Consider the following 26343-nt stretch of genomic DNA (forward strand, 5'->3'; position numbering starts at 1 on the left):
GACTATGCATCTCATCCCAACACTGCTTTTGGTGACATCATGGTCGTAGTTTGAAATCGGCCACAGTGGGAGTATTTACACCACAGAAATTGACGAACGCTACCAATCAGAGTGCCCCCCACCAGCCAGAAATCTAGCTGTTAAACACTCACCAGCCCACCACTTGGCAAGACTGCAATGATTAAAATAATAAAGATCAGACAAGACTGAGACTCCCATCTGGCTCAGTCAGCAAGCTTCAGGAAGGGAAGGTCTAGCGGGTGGAGCCACCAGGGAGAGGGGGCATACATATTTACCTCTCCTCTCCCTGGGACCCCTTAGGCTCACACTCACAGAACTTAGTGTCTGTGCCAAGCACTAGACCAGAGTCTTACATAATTTCTTTAATCCTTTAAGCAGCTCCGTGAATCAGGCCTGACTCTCCCTATTACATCCTGACTTCTAAAGGAGACATACGATTTGATTCAGTAATTCCCCTTCTAAGAATTCATCCTGAGGAGATGTGCCGAGTGACGTATGTTCAAAGATGCTCATCACTGTTATTTATCACAGAGGAAAACTTGAACAATATCCTGAGGTACGTTTGGATCCGTTCCTTGGAACACTAGGAAAACATTAAAAGAGCTATTTTTGAGGAATTTTTAATGAAGTGAGAAAATGTTCATGATATAATATTAACTATAAAAAGGGTATCAGTTATACAGCATGATTCCAATGTTCATATACATATATATACACACACATACACACACATGTACATCAAAAGAGAAAATACACCAAAATATCAACAGTTTTATCTCTGGGTGATGGATTTGGGGTGATTTTTATTGTTTCTTTATCTTCTTAAGAATTTAAACTATGAACATTATTCACCATGTTGTGCTCTTACGACACATGCACTTTGCTATATATATGTTAATACTTCAACAGATTTTTAAAATATATCCATAGTTAATATACAAAAAGCCAATAACAGTGGTTGCTTCAGGCCGGGCATGATGGCTTATGCCTATAATCTCAGCACTTTGGGAGGCCGAGGAAGACAGATCACAAGGTCAGGAGTTCAAGACCAGCCTGGCCAACATAGTGAAACCTCATCTCTACTAAAAATACAAAAATTAGCTGGGCATGGTGACACGCGCCTGCAGTCCAAGCTATGCGGGAGGCTGAGGCAGGAGAATCACTTGAACCCAGGAGGCACAGGTTGCAGTGAGCCAAGATCGCGCCACTGCACTCCAGCTTGGGCGACAGAGCGAGACTTTGTCTCAAAAAAAAAAAAAAAAACAGTGGTTGCTTCATGAGGAGAGAACTGTGTGGCTATGAAACAGGAAGGAGAGGGAGACTTTAACTCTTTACTATTTGCATCTTTTGAATTTGGAATTATGTGAGTTACGTAATGTACTCAAAAATTATTTAATTACGTTTTCAAAAAAAAATAAGCTACAAGAATGCATACATTCTTTAACTAGGAAAAAATGTTAATTTCAAAAACCATCCCCAATTTACAGATGAGAGAACAGAAGGCCACAACTGTGGAAGGAGCCCAGTTACCCAGCTAGAAGATGGCTCCAACGCCAGTACACATCCAGAGATAGCAATTCCTGAGTGTGTTTGAAGAATTGAGTTTGCAAATTACTGCCTTCCTACAGACTCATACTATTTCATAGATGCAAAAACTGAAAATACCCAAATTTAGAACCCACCTCCCTCACCACTTTGCCCATTCCCAGCCTAGCACCTCTTCTGTCACCACCCCACCAGGCCAACAGGCATAGTCTCTACAACAGTCTGTTAAGGAAAGGATAACCTAGACTGTCCCTGTGAGGCCCAGGGAGGACAGTCACTCACCCCAAGCCCCTCAGCGGGACATATATCTCTCAAAAGACTGTAACTCTAGAAACAGTCCAGAACCTTGGGCGGGAGGAAGGAAGGGCCCTCCCAGAGGCAGGGAGCAACATCTGGAACAGTTTGTGCCTTTGGAGCAGGGGTGCAGTCGTTAGTAGGGCTTTGGCATGTTAGGGGCAATAACTGCATATTTTCTCTAGGGTGCATTGTGAGCCTCCTTTGCTCAAAATGTAATGAGTATGTCTCCTATAAGGGGAGGAGGGATGTTTACACTCCTCCCTGGCCTGCCTGGGCTGCTCTTCTGCCTTCTGGTTGGCCTTAGGCTCACCTGCCTTCCTATTTTTAGAAGCGTCAGACAGCCCTAGACCAGCCGCTAGATGTCACAGCCAGCTTGGCTTCCCTGATGGGACATGGGACTAGTGGGGCACACTGATGGAGAAAGAATCATTTGCTCCAGTGCTCCTCTGTGGTCAAGAACCACTTCTTTTCATCTATCTGCACTCAAAGACTCTACCCAGGGGATTTTCCAAGCTTAAAAAATGGAGAGGTATTTTGTTGTTATTGTTGTTCCCTAGAAGTTTCATGGGGGAAAAATACAAATAAGCTCAAGAAGAGTAGAGATGAACCTGCAGCCTCATCTCTTGTGTCCCTTCCCCTCCCACCCAGGCTGTTGCTTTCTGTCATTCTCCTTTGGGCCCTTACAAAGGTAGGTTCTTCCACTTGTAGTACCTTTCCTTTTCTCTCTGCACTCACCCCTGTCTGAAAAACTCAGCCATCTTCTGCAGGAAGCCTTCCAAGCAGGGATAAGTCCTCTGATTTCCCCACAGTGCCTGTGCTTCTCTCTGTCACAGCCACCATCACCCATGGTACTGAATCCTTTCTTACCCGTCTCTCCAACCTAACTATATGAATCTTGAGAACTGGAGAAGTGATTGTTTCTCTAGCAAGATTGCCAGTGTTCAGTATAGGACCAGGGACAGAATAACATGCACAGTAAATGCCAAGTAACTGATTGGCTAATTGACTGAATGAATAAATGAATAAATACAGTAATAAAGTGTCAGAGATGAAAGAGGAGAGGATGGGACCCCATCATTTTACAGCTAAGGAAACCGAGGCTTAGAGAAAGGAAGAAGGTATCATCAGGAAGGAAGTGACAGAATACCAACTCAAACTAACTTAAGAAAAATGTTGGCTGGGCACAGTGGCTCACACCTATAATCCCAGCACTTTGGGAGGCCAAGGCGGGCAGATCACCTGAGGTCGGGAGTTCCAGACTAGCCTGACCAACATGGAGAAACCCCATCTCTACTAAAAATACAAAATTAGCTGAACGTGGCGGCATGCACCTGTAATCCCAGCTACTCGGGAGGCTGAGGCAGGAGAATCGCTTGAACCTGGGAGGCAGAGGTTGTGGTGAGCCAGGATCGCGCCATTGCACTCCAGCCTGGGTGACAGAGCAAAACTCTGTCTAAAAAAACAACAACAAAAAAAAAAGAAAGAAAAGAAAAGAAAAATGTAGTGAAGAAATGTATTGGCTCATAAATCAGGGCAAGGATGAAACTGGACTTCAAAATGTCTGAAACTGAGTGTTCAAAAGTCCTCTTCATGTCAGGTTCACTCTCAGAGGCCACTTTCTCTACAAGGTTGGGGTCTGGCTGTTGGCAGCAACATGCCCCTCTCCTTAGAGTTCTGCAAATGAAGATACAAGAGCTGCAGTTGAAACAAGGCCCCAGAGAAGGATTCTGAGTGGCCCAATGTAGACCCATGCTCACCCCTTGACAATTCACTGTGGAGTATGGCAGCTCCCAACCAGAGGAGGAGCAATTCTCCCAAACACGTGGGGAATCATAGCTACAACCCTTGGGGGAAACCATTGTGAGAGGGACAGCCACTCAATTTAAATCTACTAGGGTCACCAGCATTTCTTGAATAACTCTGTACTCAACCCATGTTAGATATTTTCATACCCATTATCTTACAATAACTCTGTGAGGTAGATATCATTACTCCCATTTTACAGATGAGAAAACTGAAGTTCAGAGAGGGTAAGTAATTGGAGAGTTATGGCATCCAATAGGACACTTAGTCTCATCCTCCTCTGTGTACAGATGAAGAAACTGCAGCCCCAAGATGGTAGAGACTTGCCTGAAGTCACAGAGTAGGTCAGTAGGATAGTCTAGGAACTAGAAGTCATATGAGCATTTTGTCACACTATATTATAGGTGTGTAATGGGCATCTTTGGGATATCTGCTGTGCTCCCTTCTTTCAGAACAGCCCACTCACCAATCCACATGACTATGAGAAATGACCCCCCAAGGTGTAGCCTAGCAGCCGTGTTTGTTTTATGTGACCCCATGCCACTACCCAAAGCTGATTGGGCCAGGGTTGGACATGTGGTTCCGTTACACCTGTTGCCTCCTCTTGGGAATTTGGAGATTGTTTTTACATGGCTGGACCTGTCAGGTGCTGTCAGCAGGCATGTTTTCCTCCATGTGATCTGATTGGTGGAGAAGGTCAGTCCGGGAAGAGAAAAGAGCACAGAGGCAGGGAGAAACTCCTGAGAGCTTTCCCAAGTCTGCCAAGTCCTTTTCTGTGTTTGGTTCCTTTAGACTTCCAGTTCCCTTGTAATCACTTCCCCTTTCTTTGTCTAAACTGACTGTAGTGGATTTCTTATGAAAATAGCATCCTAAGATAGCATATAGCAAAGTACCTTTACTAGAAAGGGTGCTGTTGTGTGAAATCATCTCGGTACTTCAGCCATTTGAGATGATCAGATGACAAGGCCAGTGTGGGCCAGAGTGCAGGACTGCTGTGTCCTTGAGGTGATGCAAGGGAGGCTGACTTGAAGGAGCTGAATGTGCGGCCAGGCAGGGAGGTGAAGCAGTGAAGCAGTAAACAAGAAAGAGTTCTTCTGGTCAAAACCATCCAAGGTGTCAAGTGGGTATAGGGAGGGACTGGGAGGCATTAATTTGTGGAGGGGTTTCCCAGGGGTGGTTACAAACCAAATCATTACAGTGAAAGCAGTTATGTCCCCATCCTATGCTCTAGCCTGACCCTGACATCAGAGGCTTTGTCATTTCCTGAACTTGTACCACAGTATCCCACCTTTGTGCCTTTCTTCATGCAGTTCTATCTGCCTAGGAGCCCTTCCATCCTACCTCAGCCCAGCTCCAAGGCTGCCTAATCCCTACAGCCTTGCCCTAGCCCAAAGGGAAAATAAGCTCTCTTCTTGTAGGTTCCCACTTGGACCCACTACTGTGTAGTTTATATTATAATTACCTGTGCAAGTACCTGTTTCCCCCACTAGAATGTGAGCCCTGAGGCCAGGACTCTGATCTGATTCATCTGCTTCTCTGTTGCCTAATGCTAGGGCTGGCACCTGCACAGGTGAAAATTTGCTCAATGCCTGAGTGTGCCCACTGTCCATGCTAACCATGGGAAATAGTAATATGCTTGCTGCCTCCTTATCAACCTCCTACTCCACCTACCAATAAGAGAGAAAGATTTGAGGGGCCAGGAGTCCATCCTCCTATGGTGTGGGGTGGAGTTGGGAGCTGTGTGTAGCTCTGCGTTGCATGTGTGTATGTGTATGTATGGGTATGTGCAGGAGCTCTCTCTAGGTTGTAGTCAAGGAGGGCTTCCCCCAGAGGAAGGCCATGGGCAGAACCAGGGGGCCTAGCTGTGTGTGCCACCCCCTGCTCCAACTATTCATTCTAGTGGCATGGTCTTATAGGCCAACAGGCATCAGGCCGGGAGGCTGATGGGAGATTTAGTTAATTGCAACAAAGCCAAGCATCCTGGGGCACAGTAGAGATCAGTCTAATCTGTCAAATTCTGCCCCTGAAAGATCCTGTTAACCTTTGTTAACCTGCAGTTGTACATTTATGATGATTAGATGCTTCCCTTTTTCATACAGCTCTTCATGCTTACACAGGGCCAGGAGAGAGAACGGAGTGACCAGGTAAAAGGAGGCTGGATGTTAAAAGGTTTGACAAAGAAGAAGGGAGCAGAAAATGAGCTAGCATTTATTGAATATCTGCAGGTTCCAGCTCTGACAAACATTTCACTTGTACCTCCCAACCAGCCTAAGAGCTAGTTATCCCATGTTCATCTTAGAGATAAGGAAGCAAGTACTCCAGCGCCAAGGTGGCTTGCTCCAGAGCACGTGTCTTGGACATGGCAGAGTGGGCACTTGAACACCGTTTGCAGATAGTACCCTCTGCCTGGAGTCCCATCACCTTTAAAGGGCCTAGAAGTGACAATCTGAGCTTCTCCAGCATCTTTTCCTCCCAGAGCTTTGTGGCTCCAAACCCTCATCACCCTGAACTCCAATCCTCTCACAAACAGCTTTTTGGAGTAACTCACGACAGTGTTCCTGGCTACAGTCAGACCACTGTCATTACACCTGCTACTTCCCTACCTAGCATTTATCCACATGCATCATTCAGTTGCTCAGTCCTGTGGGTGACTGTCTGGTGTCTGCTTCTACAGTTAGACCTTAAGTTCCTTGAGGGCGTGGGCTTTATCTTTTTCACTGCTCTATCCCCATCAGTTCATTCACTGAACAAATATTTATTGCCCACTATGTGACAGGCACTGTGCTAGGTGTTTGGGATACAACAGAGAGAGAAAGAGAGAGAGAGAGAGAGAGAGAGAGAGAGAGAGAGGATAGAAAACCCCTGCCCTCTGGAGTTTGACCCCTAGAAGAGAGAAATAGACATTAAGCAAGATAAATAAGCAAATTTTGCAGTGTATTGTTCTGGATGGTCATAAGCAATATGGACAGAAATAAAGCAGGATAGTATAATAGAGAAGGAGGGGGTCCAATTTTGTGTAAGAAAGTCAGGAAGGGCCTTGGAGGAGGCTAGAGAGGGAGCCATGTAGATACACAAAAAAAGCATTCCAGGCAGTGGGAATACAGTGGGCTAGTACTAAGGTGTGGAGGCGGGAGAGGATCTGGTGTTTTCCAGGAACAGCAAGGAGACCCGTGTGGCTTAAGCAGAGTGAGCAAAGGGCAGGACATGAGAGTCCTGCAGGGCACTGTAAGATTGTGCCTTTACTCTGATTTGGGAAGGCACTGGAGAGTGACAGAGGAGTAACATGATCTGGTTTAGGTTTTCAAAGGATCATTCTGCCTACTGTGTTAAGAATTGATAGTCAAGCTGGGTACAATGGCTCACGCCTATAATCCTAGCACTTTGGGAGGCTAAAGCTGGAGGAGCGCTTGAGCTTAGGAACAGCCTGGGCAACATAGTGAAACCCCATCTCTACAAAGAATTTAAAAATTAGCCAGGCATGAGAGGCTGAGGCAGGAGGATTGCTTCAGTGTAGGGCTTCAAGGCTGCAGTGAACTATGAGCATGCCACTGCACTCAGCCTGGGTGACAGAGTGAGACCCCATCTCTTTTAAAAAATGGAAAAAAAAATAATTGATAGTCTCTGATGCACATTAGGTATTTAATAGTTTTGAATAAATGAAGGAATTGCACATAGGAGAGTGAGAGGAAAGAAAGAAAGAAATTGCTATGGAGGGAAGATAAACCCAGAGGACACTTACAACCTTGATGCCCAGTGATCTGAGTCTAGTTATAAGGAGCTGAAAGAGGACAGATTTCTGCTGAGCAGGGTGTGAATCTTCTAGCTGTCTGTGTATCTCAGTAAATGTCCCGGGAGATCTAGACTCCTCGTCATGGGAGATGTACAAGTCAGGACTGGATGGCCTCAGGAAAACCTGTGAGCTATGGCTTTCCACAGCTAGGAACAGCCTGTATCCCTCAACCTCCCCTCCAGTCTTTTAGCTCAGATTTTATAAGTGACAGGACTCAGAGATGTTCCTGTCTCCTCCTAAAGGACCTCCACCTGACCTTCAGAATTGTGAGTCTTCTTGGTACATCATGACAGAGGAGACCCAGGAAGCAGGCCTGCAAGGACACCTTGGCTGTGGAGCATTAGGAACAATATTTGGCTGGGACCAGGAGGCTATCCAGGGTAGCGGGCACTCTGTGGCCAGAGTTCTGGATTCCAGGGAGCCAAGGCCAAGGCAGGCCAGAAATTCCTTGCCTTGATTTTTGCCTCTAATTCCTCCCAGAAATGAGGCGTGTCCATCTTTAAACACTCGGGTTTTTATGAGGTGATTATGGTGATTACCATAAATCTCCTGTGTGTTGTTTTCAAAGGGGTAATTAAGTGGAGGAACCAGGCACCATTTTCATTTCTCATTAAGTGATTAGGGTTTGTTTGGTAAATCCCGGCATCTGTGGCTAGAGGCAGGCTCTGCTGAGCTTGACTTGGACCATTCACCACCTACACACAAGCTAAGCTTCCAGCACCTCCCTTCTGCCCTGGCTTCTCCTAACCTGAAGGAATTAGAAGGAATCCTTTCATTGTGCAGATGAGGAAACTGAGGCACAAAATGGGAAACTGACTCAGCAATATTATACCACGCTAGAGCCAGGTTCTGCCTCCCAGAGCAGAACTCTAGTAAGCACACCATGCTATCTATCTAAAGAAGGAGCTTTCAATAGACTTGTTGCCACTGAGGCTTTGCTTCTGGAAATAGGGAAGGCTCCTTCTTTAGCCTTGGATCATTTTCCCACCTGACTCTTCTTTCTCCTAGAGCCACCACATCAACAAGTATGGCAGACACTGTTGGTTGTCTACCCGACAATCATTTCCCTCTTCCTTTTCCTTTGCCCATTTCTCTCTTGGTTAGGAGAGGGTATAGCCCAATTCTGGCCAATGAGATATGCAGAGATAATACTGGGGGACTTCTGGGTTAAGATTTTCGTCCCTCTTAAAGTCACTCAAGGAGAAAGCCTTTGCTCTGTACTCACTTCTGCTTTTAGATATGGTTGTTTGAAGTGCTGCTTGGAGGCCAGGTGCAGTGGCTCATGCTTGTAATCCCAGCACTTTGGGAAGCCGAGACAGGTGGATCACCTGAGGTCAGGCATTCAAGACCAGCCTGACCAACATGGTGAAACCCCATCTCCACTAAAAATACAAAATTAGCCGGGTGTGGTGGCAGGTGCCTGTAGTCCTAGCTACTTGGGAGGCTGAGATAGGAGAATCACTTGAACCTGGGAGGTGGAGTTTGCGGTGAGCTGAGATCACACCACTGCACTCCAGCCTGGGCAACAGAGTGAGACTCCGTCTCAAAAAACAAAAAAAGAAAAAAAAAGAAATGATGCTTGGAGCTGAAGCAGTCATCTTATAACTTGAGGCAACAGGCTAGAAGAAAGCCAATTGTTTTAATTATCTATTACTGCTTTACAAATCACCCCCAAAATTTGGTACCTTAAAACAATGTATTATTATCTTTCACTATCCTGTAGGTTGACTGGGCTGAACTGAATGGGTCCTACATGAGGGCTCTCACATTCTTGCAGTCTGACCAAGACTCATTTAAAGACTACTGGACTGAATGTCCAAGATGGCTCACCCACATTGCTGGCAGTTGATGCTGCATATTCCCTGGGAATTCATCCGGAGCTCTTGACCTGGTCACTTTCTTCACCAGGGCACCTCCTTATGGCTCAGGTGTCTCACAGCATGGCAGCTGGTTTTCAAGGGCAAGTGTTTTAAGACTAAGACTTTTAAGAAGCCCAGACAGATGCTGCAAGACTTACGACCTAACCTTGAAAGTTCAAAATGTCATTTCCTCCACATTGTATTGGTTAAGCTAGTCACTAAGGCTAGCCCAGATTCAAAGGGAAGAGAATTAGACTGTACCTGTTGATGGGGGAATGGCAAGGTCACACTGCAGAAGAGCAAGTGGTGTGGGAGATATTGTTGTGTCCAAGTATTATATTGGGTAAGTACAATCTGCCATGCCTATACCCTTGGGATAATGATATAGTAAGATGGAAAGAGTTGTGGTCCTTGTTATATCTAAGTTACTGCACCATCCCTACAAGGACTTCTTGTTAAGTAAACAAATAATGTCCTAAAAGTTTAAGCCAGCCGGGTACGGTGGCTCACGCCTGTAATCCCAGCACTTTGGGAAGCTGAGGCAAGCGGATCACGAGGTCAGGAGATCAAGACTGTCCTGGCTAACACGGTGAAACCCCATCTCTACTAAAAATACAAAAAATTAGCCAGGCGTGGCAGTGGGCACCTGTAGTCCCAGCTACTTGGGAGCCTGAGGCAGGAGAATGGTGTGAACCCGGGAGGCGGAGCTTGCAGTGAGTCGAGATCACGCCACTGCACTCCAGCCTGGGCGACAGAGTGAGACTCCACCTAAAAAAAAAAAAAAAGAAAAAGAAAAAGAAAAAAAGAGTTAAGCCATTGGAGTTGGGTTTTCTGTGAAAGTTTGGTGCAGGGGGCAAACATGATTGGAGAAGGCCTTCTGGAGGAGGCGGGACTTAAACTGGACATTTCAAGACCATTTCACATTCTTAGACTTGGGCATCAGATACTTCTAGGTTTGAGCTCTATTTCTGCAATTATGACCATCTGTGTGGCTCTAAGTAAGTTAGCCTCTCTGAGCTTCAGTTTCCTCATTTGTAAAATAAGGATAATAGTACCTGCCTGTGATGTCATTCAGATGATTAAATGAGGTGATATATAGTAAAAGCTTAGCATGAGGTCTGACATATAAGTGATCTGCAAATGTCATTTATCATTATTTTATAGCATTATTAATTGAGATGAGGAAGAGGAGTCCAATGAGGTCATTGTTGGAATATTGAGGGGAGGTGTCAGGAAAGCCCTTTGTGAGGGACACAGCAACCCCAGCTCCCATTTCGGGGGCTACAGGCAGAGCTGGGGGACCGGTGAAGGAGGCTGTAGAAGGGCTTCTGCCCTGGGAGAAGCCGGACTGTCCTTTACAGCTCAGTGATGGGGAAGAGGTGGGAGTGAGCCTATAATTTGGGGGTTGGGCAGAGGGGTCTAGTTGGGACCCTGGCAAGTTAGCTTAGAGCAGCCAGCAAGGCCCCAAACCTTCCTCTATGGAAAGAGCCTGAAGTTGAAGGGAGGGAGAGGCCAGCAGAGAAGCCCTCTGCATGTAGGTTGACCAACTCATCCCCATATGCCTAGAACTTTCTGGGTTTAGCACTGAAGATCTTATGTCCTGGGAAACCCCTCAGTCCTGCACAAACCAGGCTGGTTGGTCAGATCCTGTCTGCTGGAGATCCTCTAGGTAGGGGCCTCTAGGAGGCCTGGTGTCCCAGTCTTGGGGATATCACCTAGGCCCATGGGTCTGCCCCATGCAGCTACCACCAGGGCAACCAGGCTTTACGTCTCATTGGTCAGGGACCGCAAAAGCCCCTCAGTGATCACAGGCTGCATGTCAGGGTCTGAGGACACAGTGTAGTGCTGAGTAGAACAGCCCCTTTCCAGAAACTGTCTCAGTCCTTTGGGAGAGTCAGTCTTGTGTTATCACCAGCGAGTAACATGATACCAATTTAGGTGCTCAAAACATATAAGGACTGCATTCATGCCTGAGATCTGTCTTCACCAAACCAAGCCTAGTACTGAAATTGCACCATTCACACTTCATTTGTTAGGTTTGAACCAATACAGACTGTGACACCTGTCATGCATCCTCAGGATAAAGGAGTCCACAGTGCTTTCCTGAGGAGGAGAGAACTTTGGGAACCCCCTAATCCTGGGGTTAAGGGAGGAAGGAGCCACAATGGGAGGCTTGAGACACTTTGAGGACCTCACAATTGGGCCGGTGTGGTACTGAGTGGCGGCAAGAGTGAGCTTGAGCTGGCATGTCATGACCGGAGATGATAAACTGATCACTTGTTTTATCCCCTTGTCTCTTAAGGGCCTTCTAAAATGACGGTTAAGGAATAAAAAAATAAATAAATAAACCCACAGCAATAAAGATAATGGGTGAGGTAACCTCAGTTGACAAGATATTTCAACAAATTTCAGGACACTAAAAAGCAAATGGGCCAGGTGTAGTGGCTCACACCTGTAATCCCAACACTTTGGAAGGCTGAGGTGGGAGGATCACTTGTGTCCGCAAGGCAGAGGCTGCAGTGAGCCAAGATTGTGCCACTAAACCCCAGCCAGACCCTATCTCAAAAAAAAAAAAAAAAAAAAAAAAAGCAAATGGAGGTAACAGATGCAGCAGGGCAGAGAAAACCTCAGTAGAGTGTGTGCAGAGACGACGGAGGGAGCACCTGGGCAGAACCAGCAAGACACAGAGCTTAAAGAGGGGATTGATGGGAAGTCTGTACATTGGACAGTCTCTCCCCACCACTGTGTGCAGAGCACTGGGAAAGTTGGCATCTGTGCTCCAGGTGGGAGATCAGGGGGTTTCTGGAGAAATCTAATGTCCCCAGAAGACATGCTCTGGCACTGGGGTGGGAGTGGAGAGAAGAAGTCCTCTACTCTAGTGACTGACTGACTGGTTGCCACTGGCAACCTAAGGCATACCAGCTAGTCAATGGGCTTTTTAGTTCTTCATTCCTAAATATGAATGGACAATCAAAGATGACCACACATTTGAGGAAAGCCTCCAAACTCCGAGAAAGACAAACAAATAAAATGGGCTCAGAGGAAATAGGAATAACACAAGAAACAAAAAAGAACTAAAAAATAGTTTTTTCCCTCTATTTACATTTTCCCAGGGATTCAAGGGGGCATTGTATCATCAAATACACCTGGATGGTATGAGGAAAAAAGAAACAGACCGAGAGAGAGCTCTTGAAATTCAAGAAATATATATGCTTTTAAATGTAACAGAATGTTGGCTGGGCGTGGTGGCTCATGCCTATAATCCTTTGGGAGGCCAAGGCGGGCGGATCACCTGAGGTCAGGAGTTCAAGACCAGCCTGGCCAACATAGTGAAACCCAGTCTCTACTAAAAATACAAAAATTAGCCAGGCGTGGTGGCACACGCCTGTAGTCCCAGCTACTCAGGAGGCTGAGGCAGGAGAATCGCCTGAACCCGGGAGGTGGGGGTGGCGGTGAGCTGAGATCGCGCCACTGCACTCCAGCCTGGGCGACAGAGTGAGACCCTGTCCAAAAAAAAAAAGAGGGAGTCCATATGTGTCACCATTGTGCAAAAAGCAAAGGAGCAATGCTCCTCTGTCTATGGAGTAGCCAAGGAGCTATGCTGCTCTGTCTATGGAGTAGCCTTTCTTTTCTCTACTTTCTTAATAAACTTGCTTTCACTTCACTCTATGGATTCATCCCAAATTCTTGCTTGTGCAAGATCCGAGAACCCTCTCTGGGGGTCTGGATTGGGACTCCTTTCCGGTAACATCTTCCTGGCAAACCATGAAGGGACTATACTGAAGAGACCCCCAATTCAAAGGAAAATTGCACGGCACCAATTGCCTGACTTTGGGACGCAGTTGGAGATTCTGGTTATTTTGTCAAGGCTTTGACTGGAATGGCATGCTTTCAAATACAAACAGACTGCTTTAAGGAATCAAAGTTGAGTTACAGAGCAATTAAAGCCCCTCAGGAGAGCTGGCCTCATACCTTGTCTACACAGTCACAGTACAGGGTTCCTAACATATCAGATTGCCACTGCCTTCCTCTTCTGTAACTAAAGACGCTGTACTCGACAGATCAGCTGGCACTACCCAGACTGATAAACTAGCTCATCTGGTCTTGTGGCTCCTGCCCAGAAACTGACTCAGGGCAAGAGGACAGCTTTGACTCCCTATGATTTTATCTCCAACTGGATCAATCAGCACTCCCCACTTTCCGACCACCTACCCATCATTTTATCCTTAAAAACTGCAGTCCCCAAGTTTTGGGGGAGACTGGTTTGAGTAATAATAAAACTCTGGTCTCCTGTAAAAAAAAAAAAAAAAAAAAAAAAGAAAGAAAGAAAGGAAGGAAGCAGAGAGAGAGAGAGACAGAAAGAGAAAAAGAAAAGAAAGAAATAAAAAGAAAGAAGAGAAAGAAGCTATGTATATATGTATAGAATATGCTTATTTATGCATTGAGTACCTAGGGGAAAAATATACAGGAAACCTGGCATTGCTTTTTTGAGGGGGGCTTTTGAACAGAGAGAATGGGGGTCGGATGAAGACCTAATTTTCACTGTTTGAAATCTTTACCATTTATTCTGCCTACATTAAGAAAAAAAAAGGCAGGAGAAGCATAATAAATATATAAAGGCAAGTCTTAGAAGAAACGGCTGAGTCTGAACTCTTTGACATCATAGAAGGTGTCAGGCAGATGGAGGCTGTTGCTTTTTAACCATGATATGCATTACTTTGATGAGACTATTTTAAAAATTGTTTTTATTGTGGTAAAATAAGCATAACACAAAATTCACCATTTAACTTTTTTTTTTTTTGGAGTTTTTTTTTTTTTTTTTTTTTTTTGAGACAAAGTCTTGCTCTGTTGCCCAGGCTGGAGTGCAATGGCACCATCTCGGCTCACTGCAACCTCTGCCTCCGAGGTTCAAGTGATCCTCCTGCCTCACCCTCCTAAGTAGCTGGGATTACAAACATGTGCCACGACACCTGGATAATTTTTGTATTTAGTAGAGATGGGGTTTCACCATGTTGACCACATTGGTCTTGAGCTCCTGACATCAAGTGATCCACCTGCTTTGGCCTCTCAAAGTGTTGGGATTACAGGCGTGAGCCACCACACCCAGCCCATTTAACCATTTTTAATTGTACAATTCAATGGCATTAAGTACATTCATGTTGTTACGCAAGCATTACCACCATTCATCTCCAGAACCTTTTACATCTTCCCAAACTGAAACTCCAAACCCATTAAGCAATCCTCCCATTCCCCAATCCTCCCAGCCCCTGGCAACCACCATTCTGCTTTCTGTCTCTATGAATCTGATTACTTATATATTTGGAATCATACAGTATTTTTATTTTTGTGACTGGCTTATTTTATATAGCATAATGTCTTCAAGGTTCATCCATGTTGTACCATGTGTCAGAATCAGCCTTTTTATGGATGAATAATATTCAGATGAAACTATTTTTTATTTTTTATTTCTTTTTGAGATAGAGTCTCGCTCTGTCACCCAGGCTGGAGTGCAGTGGCCGGATCTCAGCTCACTGCAAACTCCGCCTCCCGGGTTTACGCCATTCTCCTGCCTCAGCCTCCCGAGTAGCTGGGACTACAGGCGCCCGCCACCTCGCCCTTCTAGTTTTTTGCATTTTGTAGTAGAGACGGGGTTTCACCGTGTTAGCCAGGATGGTCTCGATCTCCTGACCTCGTGATCCGCCCGTCTCGGCCTCCCAAAGTGCTGAGATTATAGGCTTGAGCCAGCGCGCCCGGCCGAAATTATTTTTTAAATAGAGGAATAGGAGGAGGAGGAAAAAAGGAGGATGTAGGTAGATAATAAGAGATGTCCTTGGTCGGGCAATGATGTGCTGTTTGCCCGGCATATTAGTTTTCTATTGCTGCATAACAAATTACCACAAACAGCAGCTTAGAGCAGTCCTGTTTATTACCTCATAGTTCTGTAGTTCATATATCAGGGTGGGTGCCACTGACTGGGATCTCTGCTCACAGTATTACAACATCTGAATCAAGATGTCAGTGGGGGTCGGGCGCAGTGGCTCACATCTGTAATCCCAGGACTTTGGGAGGCCGAGAGTGGCGTATCACTTGAGGTCAGGAGTTCAAGACCAGCCTGGCCAACATGGTGAAACCCTGTCTCTACTAAAAGTACTAAAATTAGTCAAGCCTGGTGGCATGCGCCTGTAGTCCCAGCTACTCAGGAGGCTGAGGCAGGAGAATCGCTTGAACCTGGGAGGTGGAGGTTGCAGTGAGCCAAGATTGTGCCAGTGCACTCCAGCCTGGGTGACAGAGCGAGACTCCACCAAAAAAAAAAAAAGATGTCAGCAGGGCTGGGCTGTCATCTATGTCATCTAGAAGCTCTTCCAGCCTCTTTCATACTGTTGGCAGAATGTTCCTTCCAGCTGTGGAACTGAGGTCCTCATTTCCTTGCTGTCGGCCGGGGGTGAGTGGAGCTCCTAGAAGCCATTCTCCCTTCCTTGCACATTTCCCCACTCCCTTCAAAGCAAGTAAAGGCAGGTCAAGTACTTCTCATGACTTGATTTTGACTTCCTTCTCTCTTACCAGCCAGAGAAAACTCACTTTTAATGAACCCATGGGATTTGATTGGGCCCACCCAGTTAATCTATCTTTTGCCACATACCATAACATAACCACAGGTTCAACACACACTCAAAGGGGAGGGCACTTTACAAGGGTGAGGGTCACTGGTGACATCATAGAACTCGGCCTGCCCCAATGACCTTCACCCTTGGATACTTAGCTCTTCCGTGGAATATGTTATATTACATGGCAAGAATTTTGCAGATGCAATTAAGGTTACTAACCAGTTGACTTAAGATAGGGAGATTAACCAGGTAGGCCTAAGGTAATCATGTGAGCCCTTTAAAAGCAGAGTTTTGTCCAGCTGGTGACAGAAAAGAAAGTCAGAAATTCAAAGCATGAGGACTCTATCTTGAAAGTGGAAAGTGCACGTGGAACCTAGAGCAGCCTCTAGTGCCAAGGCCACCCCATGGCCAGCAGTGACCAAGGTAATGGGGACTCGCTAGGAACTGGATTCTGCCAACAATGTGAATGAGCTTGGAAGTGATTCTTTCCCAGGGCCTCTGAATGAGAGCCAGGCCCAGCTGAAGCCTTGATTTCAGACTTGCCATACTGTGGGCAGAGAACACAGTCAAGCCTGCGCAGACTTCTGACCTACAGAACTGTGAGGTAATAAATGATGGTTTTTTTGTTTTTGTTTTTTGAGATAGACTCTTGCTCTGTTGCCCAGGCTGGAGTGCAGGGTCACGATCTCGGCTCACTGCAACCTCTACCTCCTGGGTTCAAGCGATTCTCCTGCCTCAGCCTCCCAAGTAGCTGAGACTACAGGCAGGTGCCACCACGTGCTACTTTTTTTTTGTATTTTCAGCAGAGACGGGGTTTCACCATGTTAGCCAGGATGGTCTTGATCTCCTGACCTTGTGATTTGCCCACCTCAGCCTCCCAACGTGCTGGGATTACAGGTGTGAGCCACCACACCTGGTGATGGATGTTGTTTTAAGTCACTAAATTTATGGTGATTTATTATGTAGCAAAAGAAAATTTATACACCTGGCTGTCCCTCTACTGGTCTGCTCCCAAAACGCTTTATTTTGTTTGTGTCCCAAGAGGTGTTTTAGACTAGACTGCAGACAGGCAGACCTGGGTTAGAACTTTTCCTCTATAAAGACTGCAGTCATGAGCACAGTAAACATTCACTAAACAGCAGGTGGAATGATTGTTTTTATACTCGTACTCCCTCTGTAATTGATCCCAATTCCCTGCCCCCACTTCTCTGGAAAGTTTACACACTCTCCCCTGCACTTTGCACTTATTCTACTACTGCATTATCAGAAGTTGCCACAGCCCCTGTCATGATGAAAGAGCTCTGAGAATGTGGAAGAACAAAGTGGAACTTTCTGGAAGTCTGAGCTATCCAGTGAAGAGGGCTGCTCGGGGAGGGGTGAGTTATCTGTTGCTAGAGTAGCTACTTGTCAGGGATGCTGGAAGGGGTTGACTTCATGACATATTGAGTCTGCCTCTAGCTTGTGTTTTGAAGCTGGCATTTTGTGTTGGAGGGGGACATGGGGTGGGGGGGATTTTCTTTTTTTTTTTTTTAGATAGAGTCTCTCTCTGTTACCCAGGCTGGAGTGCAGTGGCATGATCTCATCACTGCAACCTCCACCTCCCAGGTTCAAGAGATTCTCCTTTCTCAGCCTCCCAAGTAACTGGGATTACAGCCGTGAGCCACTGCACCGAGCCTGGCATTTGTTTTTATTGAAATATATATACACACACACACACACACAAGTGCCAGGAGGCAGGTGCTAGAAGGTGAGAGACCTCTCCAGCTGGGGTTAGCAGGGAAGGCAGAGTCAGGTATTCGAGTGGGACATTAATTCATTCACTGAATTACTTGAACATGTATTCTTGACTCTGGCAGCCTTGCACTGGGAGATTCTGAAATAGACTGTAATACAGGTGAGATTTTGACAGCTGCTCCTGTGGGAGAAGTTCCAGGTAGAAGTCACATCATGATCAAGACCTGACAGATCCAGTTCTCCATGGAGCAGCCACAGGACAAGCAGGGAGTTCTGAAGCATGTGTTCTGCTAGGAGGGAGGAGGGATGGGACTTGTGGTTGTTTCGGTGCTGTGGGACAGGGAAAAGATGAGAGTGAGCACAGTGGATCCTGGAAGGTTGGGGCTGGGATCAAGGAGTCTCCTAGTTCTGTGCAGGGATCCAGAACAGGGAGATGCAGGCTTGTGGGTACAGAAAAAATTGACCAGCTGGCAGAAGCCATGAAAAGTGGATGCAGGATGGATCCTGGGCGCCTCTTGGTGGCCATACTGATAACTACACCTGGTAACACCCGGACAGCCAGTGCCCAGCTGATGGACTGCTTCATTTTTTTTTTTTTTTTTTTTTTTTTTTTTTTTTTTTTTGAGACGGAGTCTCGCTCTGTCGCCCAAGCTGGAGTGCAGTGGCCGGATCTCAGCTCACTGCAAGCTCCGCCGCCCGAGTTTACACCATTCTCCTGCCTCAGCCTCCCGAGTAGCTGGGACTACAGGCGCCTGCCACCTCGCCCGGCTAGTTTTTTTGTATTTTTTAGTAGAGACGGGGTTTCACCGTGTTAGCCAGGATGGTCTCGATCTCCTGACCTCGTGATCCGCCCGTCTCGGCCTCCCAAAGTGCTGGGATTACAGGCTTGAGCCACCGCGCCCGGCCGGACTGCTTCATTTAACTCTGCACTGGGAGGACACACACACCTACCCAGGTCTATCTCTCATTGCAGTAAGAATGATTTGTGTAAATGCATCTGTGCCTGAGACTGTGTGTCTGTGATGTTCAAATGCGTTGGTATATACTAGTGTGTGAGTGTATGTATATTTGTGTGTCTGAGAATATGTCTATCGGTGCTGGTGACTGGGCACATGTGCAAGTTGCGCATGCTTGTATGTACTAGGTGCTAGTGTGTAAGTATGCATTTGGGCATGCACTAGTGCCAAAACATGCATCTGTATGTGTGTATGTTTGTGTATCTGTTGATATGATCTCTTGTGTGCTTGTGTCTGAGTGCATGTGTGCTAATTTAAGTGTATGGGGCTTGGCTTTCTGTTACACATTGAAATAGTTAAGCTCGATAATCTTATTGTTTGTTTAAAGTTTGCTCTTGGATGCAGGCCTGTACCAGAATAACTAGCAGATGCGAAAAGCATCCATTATGTATTTTTGCAATTAGCCGAAAACCAGAAACTTTTCTTAAATAACAGACACAATTCTGTGGGTTGCTTATTGCTGGGAGCCACCTCCTCTTGTGCCCAGCCCCAACCCTGGCCAAGCCAGAGAGGGTTTGCAAACTGTCCCTAGTGAGATGGAAAAACCATTAAGGGTTTCAGAATACAGCTCAAGGGATAGCTTACAGTGAAGAGGAGGAAGAGGAGAAAAATGGAACAGGCTCCTAAATCTAAAAAGGCCTTGTCAAACTGACTCATCCAGCCCAGCTTTCTAGTCTGAACTCAGCTAAACACGACACTGGATAAAATTCACCTTCCTTTACCTGTTATGAAAGGTTTATCGCTTTCTTTGCATACGCCTATTTGGTGCATGGACCCTCACCCCCTCCAGCTAAGTGGGTCTCTCCTGTCCCTCATTGCCATCTTTTTGCTACTGCTGTTTCTCTCTTTTCCAATGCAAATTGGGCACCTCCTGCCCACCAACAGCATTAATGCCAGTAAACTTTGTTAAGCACCTATCCCAGGCACTGGGGAGGACACCCAGGGAGGGGGTGGGAGGCACAAACAGAGGCTTAGGGAAACTTCTCAGCATTTGGGTTCTTATGGTAAGGCACAGATCCTCATGATGCCCCTTAGCCTTTCCTCCCCACTTGTATATACAGGGAACTCTTATGTGTCAGAGAGTATGTCGGGAATTCCAGGTGGACTTCAGACTTCGATACCTACTTGAAGATGATCCCCAAACCACAGAATCTCCAGAGTGAAAGAGTAAAGCATCCTGCCAAATAAGCATCCAGGATCTGCGTGCACACTTCCAGCGACAGTCATCATGTCCTCAGGCACTCCAATTCATTGTTGGGCAGCTCTAACCTTAGACGGTCTTCCTTATGTCGTTTCCACTGCCCTAGCTCTGCCCTCAAGCCCACGTTGAATACATCTACTCCACCTCCCTTCAGAGGATTGCAGACAGTGGTGGTAGTCCCCTGGCTTCTCCTCACCATTTTGTTTTTGGTTTTGATATGGAGTCTCACTCTGTCACCAGCCTGGAGTACAGTGGTGCAATTTTGGCTCACTGCAGCTTCCACCTCTTGGGTTCAAGCAATTCTCCGCCTCAGCCTCCTAAGTAGCTGGGACTACAGGCACGAGCCACCACGCCTGGTTAATGTTTTGTATTTTTAGTGGAGAAAGGGTTTCACCATGTTGGTCAGGTTGGTCTCGAACTCCTGACCTCAAGTGATCCACCTGCCTCGGCCTCCCAAAGTGCTGGGATTACAGACATGAGCCACCGTGCCTGGCCTCTCCTCACCTTTAAAGACAGTGGCAGCTGCTAAGTAAGTTAATAGGAAGCCCCCTATGCCAAGCTGCCATCCATATGACAACTCGCTTAGTGGGAGAACATCTGTGATACTGTTGCAGTGCTTCCCTCTCACTCTGTGAGCTCAAGAATGGCAGCAGACTAAGGAGCGGTTTGTGACCTTTCACTATGGTTTGTCACCAACTGTCAATTCAGCAAACACTAAGTACCTCCTCTGTACTAGACACTGTGGATAAAAAGACCAAGACTTTTTTTTTTCAACTTTTAGATTCAGGGAGTACATGTGCAGGTCTGTTAATGGTTATACTGCATGATGCTGAGGTTTGGGGTACAACTGATCCTGTCACCCAGGTAGTGAGCATCATTCCCAATAGGTAGTTTTTCCTTTGCCTCTCACTCTTTTGCAGCCCCCAGTGTCTATTGTTCCCATCTTTGTGTCCATGTGTACCCAATGCTTAGCTCCCACTTTTAAGTGAGAACATGTACTTACTTTTCTGTTCCTGTATTAATTCGCTTAGGATAATGGCCTCCAGCTGTATTCATGTTGCTGCAAAGGGCATACTTTTGGGATTTTTTATGGCTGCACAGTATTCCGGGGTGTGTATGTACCACATTTTCTTTATGCAGTCAACTGCTGAAGGGCACCTGACTTGATTCCATGTCTTTGCTATTGTGTATAGTGCTGTGATGAACTTATGAGTGAATGTGTCGAAAAGACCAAGACTTGATCCCTTGCCCACAAAGATACAAGGCTGTGAGTTTTCATTATCTGCTCTGATCACTTTGTTTACTACGGTGGTTCTCAACGTATCAATATCAGTATCACTTCACACATAAAAGAAATGCAGGGCCGGAGCGTGGCTCACGCCTATAATCTCAGCACTTTAGGAGGCAGAGGCAGGTGGATCACGAGGTCAAGAGATCAACACCAACCTGGCTAACATGGTGAAACCCCATCTCTACTAAAAATACAAAAATTAGTTGGGTGTGGTGCTGCATGCCTGTAGTCCCAGCTACTCAGAAGGCTGAGGCAGGAGAATCACTTGAACCCAGGAGGCAGACGGCAGTGAGCCAAGATCGTGCCACTGCACTCCAGCCTGGCAACAGAGCGAGACCCCGTTTCAAATAAATAAATAAATAAGAGGCCAGGCGCGGTGGTTCATGCCTCCAGTCCCAGCACTTTGGGAGGCCAAGGCGGGGGGATCACTTGAAGTCAGAAGTTTGAGACCAGCCTGGCCAACATGGTGAAGCCCCATCTCTACTGAAAATACAAAATTTATCTGGGTGTGGTGGCATGTGCCTGTAGACCCAGCTACTGGGGAGGCTGAGGCAGAATCACTTGAACCCGGGAGGCAGAGGTAGCAGTGAACCAAGACTGCACCACTGCACTCCAGCCTGAGTGACAGAGTGACTCTGTCTCAAAACTAAACTAAAATAAAATAAAATAAGGGCCGGGCGCGGTGGCTCACGCCTGTAATCCCAGCACTTTGGGAGGCCGAGACGGGCGGATCACGAGGTCAGGAGATCGAGACCATCCTGGCTAACACGGTGAAACCCCGTCTCTACTAAAAATACAAAAAATTAGCCGGGCGTGTTGGTGGACGCCTGTAGTCCCAGCTACTCGGGAGGCTGAGACAGGAGAATGGCGTGAACCCGGGAGGCGGAGCTTGCAGTGAGCCGAGATCGCGCCACTGCATTCCAGCCTGGGGGACAGAGCGAGACTCTCAAAAAAAAAAAAATAAATAAAATAAAATAAAATAAAATAAAATAAATTAGAGTTTCTGGGGGTAGGGCCTGAGGCATTGATTCTTGTTTTAAATATAGTTTAAAAGACCTTCAACAAATGCTCAGCACACTGAATGAAATCCTGTTACATAGTAACATAGTGGTTCTGGAGTATCACAGGATACTATTTTGCTTTTCCAAGTGTTTGTTAGGAATGACTGAGGTAAAAGCATGTTGGTTGCCAGGCATGGTGGCTCAGTGGCTCACACTTGTAATCCCAACATTTTGGGAGGCCAAGGCAGGCAGATCACTTGAGTTCAGGAGTTTAAGACCAGCCCGGGCAACATGTCTCTATAATTTTTTTTTAATTAGCTGGGTGTGGTGGTACATGCATGTGGTCCCACCTACTCAGAAAGCTGAGGTGGGAGGGTCGCTTGAGTCTGATCAAGGGCAGAGGTTGCAGTTGGGCAACAGAGCCACACCCTGTCCTTTTTTTTTTTTTTAAGGAAAAAACAAAACAAAACAAAACATGTTGGCTTTCAGGAGTAAGAGCTGGGAGAAAGGAGAATTGGGTTCTAGGCCTAGTTCTGCTCCTAACTGTCTGGAGGGCTTTGAAGCAGACACTTTCCTTCTTTCAATATACAAACATTTATTTATCTACTTTGTGCCAGGTTAGTAAGACAATAGAGAAATCCTACTAAGACTTCTGAAATCTCTTTCCCATTTTTGAATGGACTCCATTGATTAAGAACCACAACACACAGCTATAGAGGAGAAGGCAGGCTAAAAACATCTAACTTTATTCTTTTCGAATTTAATAAGCAGGTGTTAAAGTGCTTAGGATGTACCATAATCTTAAAAGGCTTCAAGTAGAAATTTATATTAAGTCATTTCAAATCTGTGGCGTGAACAAAAACTGTCTAAAGCCTTCATAAAGTAGAGATTTTCCATGTCCTGACATAGTAATAGTGAAACAGGGTACAATAGATAAAAAAATCTATCAACATAGATTGAACTATGGATGGGTGGGTGAGATTTTTCGCCCATTGTTTTCTTATCCCTTTCTTTTTCCCTCTGAGATAGTCACACTTTAAGTCTTTTTTTTTTTTTTTTTTTTTTTTTTTTGAGACGGAGTCTTGCTCTGTCACCCAGGCTGGAGTGCAGTGGCCGGATCTCAGCTCACTGCAAGCTCCGCCTCCCGGGTTTACGCCATTCTCCTGCCTCAGCCTCCCGAGTAGCTGGGACTACAGGCGCCCGCCACCTCGCCCGGCTATTTTTTTTGTATTTTTTAGTAGAGACGGGGTTTCACCGTGTTAGCCGGGATCGTCTCTCGATCTCCTGACCTCGTGATCCACCCGTCTCGGCCTCCCAAAGTGCTGGGATTACAGGCTTGAGCCACCGCGCCCGGCCTCACTTTAAGTCTTTTCATGCGTTCTGTACTGAAAATAGAGGGAAGCTGATGGGGTCCCAGTACTTTATGATTATCAGCGCCCAATCTTCGGGGGAACAAAAATAGAATCCTAAGGAGATCAGAAGCAGACTCTACTGGGATCCAAAGTTCAGTGATATAACTTGTAGCTACAGCTACTGCCAAAATTATCTTTCCTTTTCAGTTTATTTTTTCAACAAATATTTATTGAGTGCCTACTATGTGCAGGCACTGGTCTAGGTATTGGAAAACAGGAATAAGCAAGGTAAGTGCTCTTCTAGCACTTAAAATCTAGAGGGGAAATCAACAATAAGTAAAAGTAACTTCACATGGTGATATATGCAATGAGAAAATAAACAATGGTAATAGACTAGTGATGGGAAGCATGGCGGGGTATTAGAGGTCACGTTGCCTTATTACAGATAGGTAGCAGGGGCTACTAGAGAGACAGGAGGCAGATCTTTTTTTTTTTCTTTCTTTTTTTGAGACAGAGTCTCGCTCTCAGGCAGCAGTGCAGGACTACAGGCGTGAGATACCGTGCCCGGCCTGGGAGGCAGATCTTTCAGGCCCAGAGGTCTGGGTTCTAGTCCCAAACCCACCACTCTCTAGCACAAAGATTGTGTCAACTGACTTGAACTCTTTGGGCCTCAGTTTAATCATCCTTGAAACCGGAAAATCACCATTCCAACCTGCCTCAGAATTGCTGGGAAAAGAAAACAAAATCACAGAGGTAAAAAAGTTTGCCAGCATTAAAAGCACTATACAGGAACACAATCAGCTAAGAAACCACTGGATTTGAGCTTATCTAGTAAGCCTGTTGAGGGCAGTGGGTGTGTATTAACTGACTATTGTATCCCCAACGTCTCAAACATATTTTGAATGAATGGCCAGCCAATTTTTGTAATGTGATTATTTTGGTGCTATTGTCATCCCTTGGTCCGGTGACAGACGCATGGCCTAAGGAAGATGTGGACTACCTGCAACAAATCCGATTCCAGTCACAGGGGTCAGCATCTCTGAAAATTATCTTGCTAACGACCAGTTAGCTAAATTAAAATAACAGACCCTTGCATGAATGTGATTACAGACTGTGGTAATACCTTCTATGTGTACCTAGCTATTATTTCACCAACTAGCCATAATCTGTGTCGTATAAAACAATGATTTAGCTGCTGACAATAAACAGCTACTTTCTTAAGTCAAATACATAAACAAAACTCAGAAATAGCCACAAAATTACTGAAACCACAAGTTAAAGATAAATGAAGATAGTTTGTGTTAAGGAAATCACATTCCTGAACCCCATTTTCATCAACAAAATACTCATGGAGAGAAGTGCGAGTGCGGTCTGTGAACATGAAAACTTTTGAACAGATTAAGACAGTGTTTTGGGAGTGATTATTGATAGAATAAGAAAGTTCCAGCAAGAACCATCATGTTCTCTCTGGCTGGTGGCTGAGCTGTGTGTCTCCTCCACTGCCACCATTTAAAAAAATAATAATAATAAAATAAAATAAAAAAGAAGCATTGTGTATGAAGTAGAACTGGAGCATCATGTATAAAGTAAAACTAGATGGAACAAAACCTGCTTCTCTATACAAATGGTTTTACTCTCATCCCATCACATCCCCTGCGTTTCAGAATTTCCATTTGCACACAGTAGCAGCAGCTGCAAGTCCAGGAGTTATCCTTTCCCCAGACATCACTTAACCAGACCTAAGTAAAGGCCTTAAACAGAGAAAGGAAGGAATATAGATACAGTCTCTGCTCAATCGTCTTTGATACTGAATATGACATGGGCATTCTGAGTTATTTTGGAACCAGGGGGATTTTGATGTAGCTGTTTCAACTTGTTCATTTTAATGTGGGAATATTTTGGCCCAATCAAAAATTATTTATTTATTTATTTATTTATTTATTTAGAGACAGAGTCTCAATCTGTTGCCCAAGCTGCAGCGCGGTGCATGATCTCAGCTCACTGCAACCTCCACCTCCCAGGCTCAAGTGATTCTCCTACCTCAGCCTCCTGAGTAGCTGGGACTACAGGTGCACACTACCACGCCTGGCTAATTTTATATATTTTTAGTAGAGACAGGGTTTCACCATGTTGGCCAGGCTGGTCTCAAACTCCTGACCTCAAGTGATCTGCGGGCCTCAGTGTGCTGGGATTACAGGCGTGAGCCACCACACCCAGCCCCTAAAAAATGAGTCTTTAAACTTCAGCATTTTCCCCCTCCAAATCATGTAAATAATGTATCATTTGACTGTTATCCCAGTTGAGGACAGAACAATGGTAGTGCTTATTGTGCACCTGGTAATTAAAAAGAAAATTGTGACATTTTGACAAGGACATTTTGATGCAGTCTCTTCACAATCATACCTACAAGACTGGCCAAGTGTTGGCAGCTATTTTGGAGCCATTTGTGAAAATCCTTTTTGATAAAACTAACAAACAACTTAGGGTGAGCCATGCACACACTTTGTCCTTTTAAGTACCAACTAATGAACCTATTCATTTTCTTTCCCTTCTGGAAGTTCTTGGAGCCAAGCAGCTATAAGAAAGACAGTTCAACTCACAGTCCTCAAAGGGCTGCAAAGGCTTAGACACTAGCAAGGAAACTTACTCAGTTCAGGTTTTTTTTTGGAAGCTCATCTTGAGACCACATACTTTTTTTTTTTTTTAATGTCATAGAAGTAGCTACTGAGAGTACATTTCTTCCAGAAAGCCTTCAAAACAGTAGTGTAAGAACATTCCCAAAGCTCACATTCATGGCTTTTTAAAAATTTTGCTTTCTCTTTTAATAT

General features: G+C 45.6%; 1 long non-coding RNA gene across 4 annotated transcripts in view; it reads left to right on the forward strand.

The window, feature by feature from the left end:
• LOC105494993 (uncharacterized) overlaps positions 1 to 26343 on the forward strand; it is a 44972-nt gene that overhangs the window by 18214 nt on the left and 415 nt on the right. For 2 of the 4 annotated variants that reach the window (XR_011621242.1, XR_011621248.1), the window contains exons 6-7: positions 400 to 577; positions 9180 to 9312. This is a non-coding gene — a long non-coding RNA (uncharacterized lncRNA). Of the gene's footprint in view, positions 1 to 396; positions 578 to 9179; positions 9313 to 26343 lie in introns of those variants that run through there. The other 2 variants (XR_011621249.1, XR_011621246.1) reach the window with 2 other exon arrangements.

The sequence above is a fragment of the Macaca nemestrina genome, chromosome 1 (assembly GCF_043159975.1).
Source record: "Macaca nemestrina isolate mMacNem1 chromosome 1, mMacNem.hap1, whole genome shotgun sequence".
NCBI lineage: Eukaryota > Metazoa > Chordata > Mammalia > Primates > Cercopithecidae > Macaca > Macaca nemestrina.